Source organism: Euphorbia lathyris, chromosome 4 (assembly GCF_963576675.1).
Source record: "Euphorbia lathyris chromosome 4, ddEupLath1.1, whole genome shotgun sequence".
Taxonomy (NCBI): domain Eukaryota; kingdom Viridiplantae; phylum Streptophyta; class Magnoliopsida; order Malpighiales; family Euphorbiaceae; genus Euphorbia; species Euphorbia lathyris.
The window spans coordinates 83,342,977-83,352,818 of NC_088913.1; the positions used below are offsets into that span (position 1 = coordinate 83,342,977).

General features: G+C 31.4%; 1 long non-coding RNA gene across 1 annotated transcript; it reads right to left on the bottom strand.

Moving 5' to 3' along the window:
• Positions 1–8,812: 8,812 nt before the first annotated feature.
• On the bottom strand, positions 8,813–9,239 carry LOC136226880 (uncharacterized). The gene is made up of 2 exons (XR_010687879.1): positions 9,170–9,239; positions 8,813–9,033 (listed from the first exon to the last, which is right to left on the bottom strand). It is a non-coding gene; the product is annotated as an uncharacterized lncRNA (long non-coding RNA).
• Between the last annotated feature and the right edge of the window lie 603 nt (positions 9,240–9,842).

A 9,842-nucleotide genomic window follows, 5' to 3' on the forward strand; every position in this document is an offset into this window, starting at 1 on the left:
ATCAACAATGCTCAGCGAATGTTTTATGACTCTGCCATTCTAAAGATGTACCACCAATCTTTTGCTCAGCTCACCAGTGCGCACACCTGGCTTAGCAAATCCCATGAATGCCTACTCAGCATGATTAGCAGCTCTCTCCGGGTTCCTCGCCATGTCCAAGATGACAGTGTCCCTGTAATTGATGGCTTGAGTGAAAGCACGAAGAGGCTTCAGCGTTACTCCCATTTCCTCTCCACTGCAGCTAGAAACGAAACCTTCCTGTATATCCCCGATGATGGCAAAACGGGGGAGAAAAACCAAGACGGAACTCAGCTTGTAAGTAATGCCTCAGGAAGTAAAGATAAAGGCAAAGGAGTATATCAAGCTGATCAAGCTGACTATCAAGCTCAGGTCAATATGAAGGAAAAGAAGAAGAAGAACTAGATATAGTCTAGTCAATGTTTAGAACTTAGCATAGAATCTTTCCTCATATGTTTTTGCTTAATCTATGACAAGTACCATTTTCTCAATCTGGCTGATAGAGTTGAACAAACAAATTAAGAAGTAAAATGTACTCAGTATACATTAACACTAAAATACTTATGTAATAAACTGAGTAACAACATACTTCTAATATTTTTGAAAGAAGACTTAAATCCAATTAGCTCAGATCTTGAAAAATCTAACATTAAACTAAGTCTGTAAACACAAATGTCTTAAGGTTAATTCAATTAAATCTTGGAAGGTTTAGAATTAAGTTAAAGATAATATGTGCAACCCTTACGGGGGAGTCATTTCAAAAATAAATCAATCATGGGGTAACTTATAACTGAGTTCCATAATTATGTATTTTGCCAACATCAAAATGGGGGAGTTTGTTGAAACACCTTTCCACAAGATTTTGATTTGACAAAATCATCCATGATTAAGAGGCAATTAAATTTAAATGCTTTGATTTAATTGTACTAATGTGTTTGTTCAATATTGAGTGCAAAAATATATATATAAAGTTAGACAGGACAAAAGTCAGCATAAGCCAACCTGAGTGGAATGGAACTCAACATAAAAGAATAGAAGCTGAGTGGAGTAGAACTCAGTATCAGAAGTCTTCTTCAAAGTTGCCAGAACGAAGCTGACTAAATTAGAAGACTCCTTCAGAATTGTATAAACAGAACGGAGCTGACTAAGAAGGAACTCAACATGAAAGTTGAACATTCGAAGATAACGAATGAAGCTGAGTGACAGTCAGGACAGCATGAAGGATCCGTTCACTAAAGGACAAAGTCTGCCAATCTTCTGCACCAATAATTGAAGCCTCGAAAATACACAGAAGACTAATTCCAAGAAACATGGGTCAATGGATTATTGGTAAAAGACAACTGCCACAAAAAGACAAGTCTGTAGGAAGAAGACAAGGCTGACACCTGAAGAAAACAGATGACAGGATTGGCATGCAAAACTGAAGCTGACCAGAAGATGTTCCCTAAAAGAGCCGTTTTGGTTTTAACGGCTAAAACAATTCAAATGATCCATATGCAGATTTCCATCTATAAAAGGACAATCAAGAACCTTGGATCATCGCCGAATCACAAAAAGAAAAATCCAAGAGAGAAATCTTCAAACCACTCAAATACAAAGATCTTACACCAAATCTTCTATTCTCTGTGTAAATGCTAGAGTGATTCTGTGTAATCTTCTAAAGTGTTCTTTACTGAAAAGAGAACAAGTGTTTTATCAATTGTTATATTGAGAGTGTATGCTGAGTGCTTGGTTGTAAGCATTCAGTGGTAGAAAAATCTAAGTGCTGGGTTGTAGTACTTAGTAGGAGCTGAGTAGACGAATAAAGGATGTACTCTTGCATACTCACTGCCTTGTAAAGGGTTTGTGCTCTACCTTGAAAGAGCTCGGTATTGGATTGAAAATCCCAGGAGGAACTGGGGACTGGACGTAGGCAGAGAGGCCGAACCAGGATAAGTCGTGCTGAGTAACTTCTAAACTCTTTCTCTCAATATATATATATATATATATATATATATATATATATATATATATGTGTGTGTGTGCATGTGTTGCTTGTGATATTTACTCAGCATATAAATTGTTAAAACTGAAACTGAGTAAATCTAAGTGCTGAGTTGGAAGCTGACCTCTCAAGAGTCAATTCCCAACTCTCAAGTCAAGCAATCTTAGTCAGCATAGAACTAAAACTGTCTGACCAATCAATCGGCCGAGCTGACCAACACGCTGAGTTAATAAACTCTTAAAATAACATTAAGTCAGCATAATTAAAAGCGAAAAAGTTACATTAGTTCCTATCCCCCCCCTTGGAACTAATTACTAGGGACCAACAAGCTTGGCCCATTTGATCCTCTATTTTGTCTCATATATTTCTTACAGCATCCATTCTACTCTGAAAAAAAGTTGTATTCTTCCTCATGTGACATTTTTTAATTGAGTTGAGAAGGAGATGAAAAATAATCTGTCGAATTGTGATTATATTTGTAGAAAGAAACTTGTTCACATATGAATAGTAAAAAAAGCAAAATGATTATGACATGTGAATAACAAAATAAAAACTAAAAACGCCCATGTGAATGATCCAGGGAAAGGGAAATATTTTTGTTTGAAAAATGTGACCTTCTTCACATGGTAGTGGTGCAAGAAAAATAAATGAATAACACATGTGAATAGTTCAAGAAAATAAAAGTTTGAAGATGTGTATTTAAAGACAATGTTTCAGGAAAATAATTACTACTTCACTCCATCTTACTCCCACAATGGCATTATCTTACTTCACTCCATCTTACTTTATCACTGCATTCCCTAACTTTCCTCTCGAAAAATGATTAGTTCCATAATGAATAAGAGCGATTGCACTGAAAGAATGCTTCACTATCAATATACTGCAATCCGAGTATTTGGGGAGACATATGTGGCTCCAACAAGATTTCATCCGGAAACTCCATTTATGTATTGTTTCAACCTTCCGTCTAGTGGAGAGTTCCCAATATACCCATTGCACATGCTATGGTTCTTATGCCATATGCATTCCATGCCATTTGAATTTTCTTTTAGAGGAAGTCAAATGGTATGATTGAAGGACGTATTCCTATCAATGTTCAAACATTTCTCAAATGGTTTATGCCTATTGATGAATGGAAAACTTTGTTCCTTAGGTTATTGTTAGATAATCATAGGGGAATTATCCTAGGAAAAAATTCAACTCTATCATCTTTTTAAGATGGACGGAGTCAAGCCCGTCTAATGAGATTCATCGCATTTATCCTTACTCGATCGTGCAAAACTAGGATCGCCATAAATTAGACATTCGAGTAGTACAAAGTATTAGTGCTTTAAAGAATGATTATCTACTAGGACAATCTTGACAATTAAATAGAGGAGAAGATCCATGGAATAATTTGCCTATAGAATATACGACGAATATTACGGAGAAGAAAGAGATCAATCTTATAATACAGTCAGGTGTTTAATTATCATGTAATGTTGATTTTTTAATGTTTATTTACAAGTGTTTGTAATGTTTATTTTATTTATAAGTGTTTGTGATGTTTAATTATTTGAAATGTTTTATTTTGGTGTTTAGTGTTTGTAATAGACAACAATATTACAACATAGATAACATTATAAATAAATAACTATAACATTACAACATAGACAACATTACAAATAAATAACATTACAAATAAACTACATTATAAATAAATAACATTACAAATAAACAACATTACAGATAAATAATTAGACAACATCACAGCATATACAACATTATAAATAGAAAAGTAGAATATTAAATATATTTAAAGAAAATCATACTTCGCTTTGATGTGTGCACAAATTCTTTTGTGTCGTAACAGTCATTCTTCATCCATATCCGAAGTATCCTTGTGGAGAATTTCAAAATATTTTTGCTTAATTTGTTCTTCTTGATTACGAAGAAATGTTATGTCTTATTGCACTAAATCATGTGATGTTTTAATTTTTTGCATTTTTAAATCTTTGTAGAATTCCTCGTCTGTGTTTTGAGAGAAGACACTCATCTTTTTTTACCTTTAGACGCTCTCTTAGCCGTCTTCTGTCATATTGGTTATTTAGGGAACGATTGTACGTGGTTGCCACTTTCACTTGTTGAATTGTATTGTCCTGAAGCAGCAACCTTCGATCTTTTCGATGCATCATCATCAATGTTTTTTTCTTTAAAAGCGATTCATTTAGGTTCGTCTTTCATTATTTGCCAACAATGAATATAAGGACATTTGGAGCTATTCCTTTGAACGAAGAGTTGTTCCGCTTTTTCAATGATTTGTACATCCGAATGGTCATTTGGTTTCATTGCAACAATATCGAAATAACACCGGATAAAATCAGAGATATTTTTACTAATTTTGTAAAATTTCGCTTAAGCTGTATTCTCTTGAAGTATCCCACCTGAACCTCGGTGTTGAACCGACTACCGGTTGTGCTTGACTTCTTGTAACTTCAACGCATTCATCCACAGAAGCAGTGTTTGGAGATTCCACCTTAATTGGTACTAGCCCGAAATGCTCCCTTCTTGTGTACGAATCATTAGTAAAAGGGCCACATGGGTAGTAGCCCGATATCGGTTGATAATTTCCCTATATATTCGTATACGAGTAAGGATGTTCGGGATTGAAAAACTTTTGAGAATTCGGTGGATACTACATGTACGAATCATATAACGATCGTGGAGTGGACCTAATAAAAAATCTTTGAGAATTTTGTGTTTCGGAAAATTGGATGTTTGGAACCTAAGAATAGTATTGGTTAAATTGATCTTGATAATTTTCCATTACAAAATATGATATAGGAGGATTGAGATGGGTTTTTTACTGGTAAAATGAAAATCAAATTACATTTTATAGAAACATCAAAATTGTTACCATTGGAATATTGGATCAAAAAAATAATTTTCCTTTCAATATGTTACCGTTTGAATAATTGTTACTGTTGGTTTTATTCAACATAACAATTATATAAAAAAAATTGAGTATATACTACATATGACTCTACTTTGAATACTGAAATTTAGTGGAATCTGACACACGCCAGCCAACATGGCGCGCCTAATGTGACGCATGTATTACACATGCCAGATTGCGCCTTTTGGCATGAGGTTTGCGTCTCAAAACTTTGCTAAATACCATTTATTTCCAATTTATCTCTGTTTTATCCATACACTCTCAATTTTGGTTACAAACCTTTTTTAAAGATATCAAGTATATTGATTGTATACATCTTTTCATCCAAAAACACATCAAAGTGCCCACTGTAGATGCTTTTATAACCAACTATAAATGCTTTTATAACCAACCATTAGGATGGATGCGTCTAAAATTAATTTATTATCAATTTTGGTAATAAACAATAATTATTATAAAAAAACCATAAATTACCAAAAAAAAAAAAAAAAAAGTGTGGCACAAACATGGTAATTGTTACCAATGAAAGGGAGAGTATATGATTTGAAGAATGTGAAACATGATGAAGCAAAGACATTTATTTTTTTATAGTCCACTAACTCCATTTACTTGATATACAATCAATGAAGTAAATAAATAATTGCATTTTTAATTTAATTTGTTTACTCTAAAGTTACGACCACTACTAGAGATGCTCGTATACAAAAGATCTAAACTATATATGGAGCATATTTGTTTTATTTACTGTTTGTTGTTATTGATTGCCGTTATGGTTTGCCGTTTGCTGTTGCTTTTTATTATTTACTGTTGAAAAAAACTGTTTTTTTTTTAAATAGAGATTCTTTGTTTTTGTAAAAAGTTGATTTTAAGGTATAAAAGACAAACAGGAGTAACTAACCAAACATCCAATACTGCTTTTTAAGTGTAAAAGGCAAAAAGAATGTCACTAACCAAACACTTAAAACTCTACATTTTGAAGTGAAAAGGTGAATAGAAGCACGAAAATGAGCAATCAAACACCCCCCACAGTCTTCTGAACTTGTCAATTTTAATCATTTTACCCATAAACTTACAATTTTACCCATAAACTTACAAAACGACTTAGTTATCCCTTCAACTATTTAAAATTATAAAAAAAATAATCATGACATAAGCACCAAAATCATAATAAAAAAAATCATGCACTACTAAAACAAGCTTCAACCCAGATTGGTATAAATAATACGCAAGTTCTCTTATAAAAATTGCATATAGTTTTAATTCATTCTAAATCAAAATCATAATAAAAAAAAAATTACGTACTACTAAAACAAGTTTCAAACCATACTAGTATAAACAGTACATAAATTCTCTTATAAAAATTGCATATAGTTTTAACTCATTCTAAATCGTCTATATATAGAAAGGCTAATTTCAATACTTCAATGACATTTATACTAATGTAAGATAAAAATCTTAAAATTTCAAGTTGTTTCATTCTAATAAAAAAAAATTACTAATGCCATTTTTAAAGGGTATTGCTATATACCGCATCCCTTGGCATAAAATTTTGTCAAAATTGGAGAAATTTTTTTTTGAGATAAATTCAAAATTTGCCTAAACGGATGCGGCATACCATTCCCACTATGGTGGCAACGGATGCGGTATCCGTTCCAGCCATGGCGGGAATGGTATGCGGCATGTGTTCTCGCCATGGTGGGAATGGTATGCCACATCCGTTTAGGCTAAATTTTAAAATATGTAAAATCATTCGATTTTTTGTGACGAAAAATTAAAAATTCTTCTATTTTTTGTGATGAAAAATGCAAAATCACCATGAAAAATATGTTTTATTTTCATGAGTTTTTTTAATAAAAAGATGTAAATCTTAATGTTTCCGACTCGTAATCATCCATTTTCGGGGTTCAGATTGTCACACGTTAATTATTTTCAGGGTTCAAATTATTACACATTAATTATTTTTATAATTTCAATTATTGTTGTTCGGATTTATGATTTTAGAAGGAGAATTTTAATTTTTGATCAAAATTATAAGAAGGGTAAAAAAATCCAAAAGTGACAATAATCTGTTTAAATGATCAAAATTAAAAAGTTGTAAATTTTAATAACAAATTGAACAAAATTAATAAGTTTAAAAGATTCGAAAAATTACGTATAATTTAGTCCTATACAAATAATTATTTTTTCACAGCAAAACAATAGACCTAATGATATAATGATAGTGGTATAATGAGAAATAGAAATAGTGATCATATTTATTACTCAACTTTTATGTTGTTTAAAAATTTAGTGTCAAGTATTTAAATTATTATATTTAAAATATTAATCGGTTAATCCCTTAATAAAAGACTAGACTGTTAAATAAAAAAATACAAAAAACAATAAATTATTTACCAAAAGAGAGTATACCTAAAATATTTTTTTACAAGGTATATCCAGATACATTGACATTATTCTGTTTGAGATTAGAGAGCTTTTAGTAAATCCACTTTCTCAATTTGAAATTTTCCACAAAACTAATTACTATCCAGGGTTGGAGACAAGATCCGAACCCCTCCGATCAGCAGAACCACCACCATGACCATAAATAATTTCAATCTCTTTCTCAACCTCCTGTTTCCAAAAACAAATTTCTCAGTGCTATATCATTACCATAAAATTGAGCCTGTTCACGTAAATCCTATCCAAATCCAAAATTTCAATTTTTTTTATTTATTAGAATATCTCTTAATTTAAATTTCTAATTTTTTTTATCTTATTAAATTGTCATTAAAACCAAATTTGTAATTTTTTTAACAGTTGAATTTTTATTAAATCTAAATTTTTAAGTTTTTCACACGAATTTTTTCTATTAAACACCAATTCAAACCAAGCAATCTTATATTTGCCATTGGTTACTGTAATACCCAAAACAATTCTTCAAATAAAAAAATGATTAAGATACAAAAATACCTCTAACGTTTTGGGTCAGGAACAATTTTACTTCTAACGTCTAAAATGGTGCAATTTTACCCCTAAAGTTAGAAACTAAGAGCAATTTTACCCCTAACGTTGATAAATTGTGTCAATTTCAAACACTATTATAAAACATATATTTTTGTTCATTATTCTGCACCAATTACGTAACAGTTCGTTCTTTATTTCATGTTTTTGATAATAGAATTTGAGATTAATATTTATAAATTCGGTGAATTTTTTTTGATTTTTTTTGCTTAATTCGTACAAAAAAGACATATTTTTTTATTTTTTTTCACATCATGTTTGTAATTTGTTACTGAAAAATAACATACGTATGAAATATAGATAACAAGATTCATAATAGAGAAGACAGTTTAATAAATTATTTTTCAAATTAACTCAATTTATTAACATTAGGGGTAAAATTGCTATTGGCTTCCAACGTTAGAAGTAAAATTGCCCCATTTTAAACGTTAGAGTAAAATTACTCCTGGTCCAAAACGTTAAAGGTATTTTTACACCTTAACCCTAAAAAAACAAAACAATTTACTAAAAACTAAAAAATACGGTTTTTCGAGGAGCGATTTGTTATTGTATGCACAAAAATACAACCAAGGTTAGTTAACCCTAGTCAAAAATAAAAGGGGTGACACGTGTGCTCACGCATGCGGCATGCCTCGATGCAGAAATTGGGGTATTGTTTGGCTGCAAGATCAAGTATATTCTCGGATACAATCAAAATCAATGTTCTTTTTTAATTACCAAAAAAAAAAAACTTCCACCGCCAGTGACTTTTAAAGGAAAAAAATACTCTCAGATCCAAAATTCCACCAAACAAGCAGACGATTATCGCAATAATATTCATTTAAAAGGTATTTTTCCGAGTAGCCGGAGAAAAAGAAAAAATAAAAATGAAGCCAAAATTATAGAGAAGAGGCTCAGATCCGAACATTATAAGATCAGGCAAGGCAAAATATATACCACCACGGCTGAATCAACCGGTTGCCGCATGAAAAAGACCAAAATGGCCTTCTCATTTTTCGGGCCATCCAGGTTACCTCGCCGATAAAAATGGCAATATTCTCCACTTCCTGATCGGACGCTCCCGGACATGTACGGATCGGTTTCATCACAGCCCCTTGAAAAAATGGAGGGACTAATAAATTATTTATCCTATATATATATATATGAAAAGAAAGAAGAAAGTAGAGAAAATGTTGAGTTAAAATGGATAAAGTTCAGTGACCATGGGTGTAATTTAACCATCAAAATACCATGAAATCATCGACTCAGCCAAGCAGCACAGCCTGCGGCGGTGCGGCGGTTAAGCCTCAATCGTTTCCGGGAGCGTCAAACAATATTGCTACGCTGCTCGGATTTTATAGTGGGATTAGTTTTGCGTCTCTTCCGTTTTTGCCCTTTGGTCTAGTACAGGTTAGTTTCGGATTCGAATGTTCTAGATCCACAGTATAAGGTTGTCTTCGTCATTAGACAACACTGTAAATTAAACTCGCATAGATATATTAATTTTTTTTAATTAAAAACCCAGAATACTAATTTACTAACATAAACAGTGCAGTTTTGTTTTAGTTATTTCAATTAATTAATACTCTTTTTCTATCAAAAAAAATTTTAATACTCCTTCGAAAAAATAGGGACATATTTTTGTTTTACTCCCTTTTAAGTTATAATCATTTATTTTTTTCAAAAAAAAATTAAAATAAATTACAAAACATACCCAATTGAAAGGTTCGTAATATATTTAAATTTATTACATTATCTATTATAAAATTAGACACTTTCAAAATAATTATCATATTTATCAAATATTTTAATTTACATTAAATTTATAGAATATATATTAAAATACTATTTATCTCTATTTATTAATGATTCTTCTTTTTATGTCATAGATTAAAATACTTATTTTTATATCACTCGTTAAAT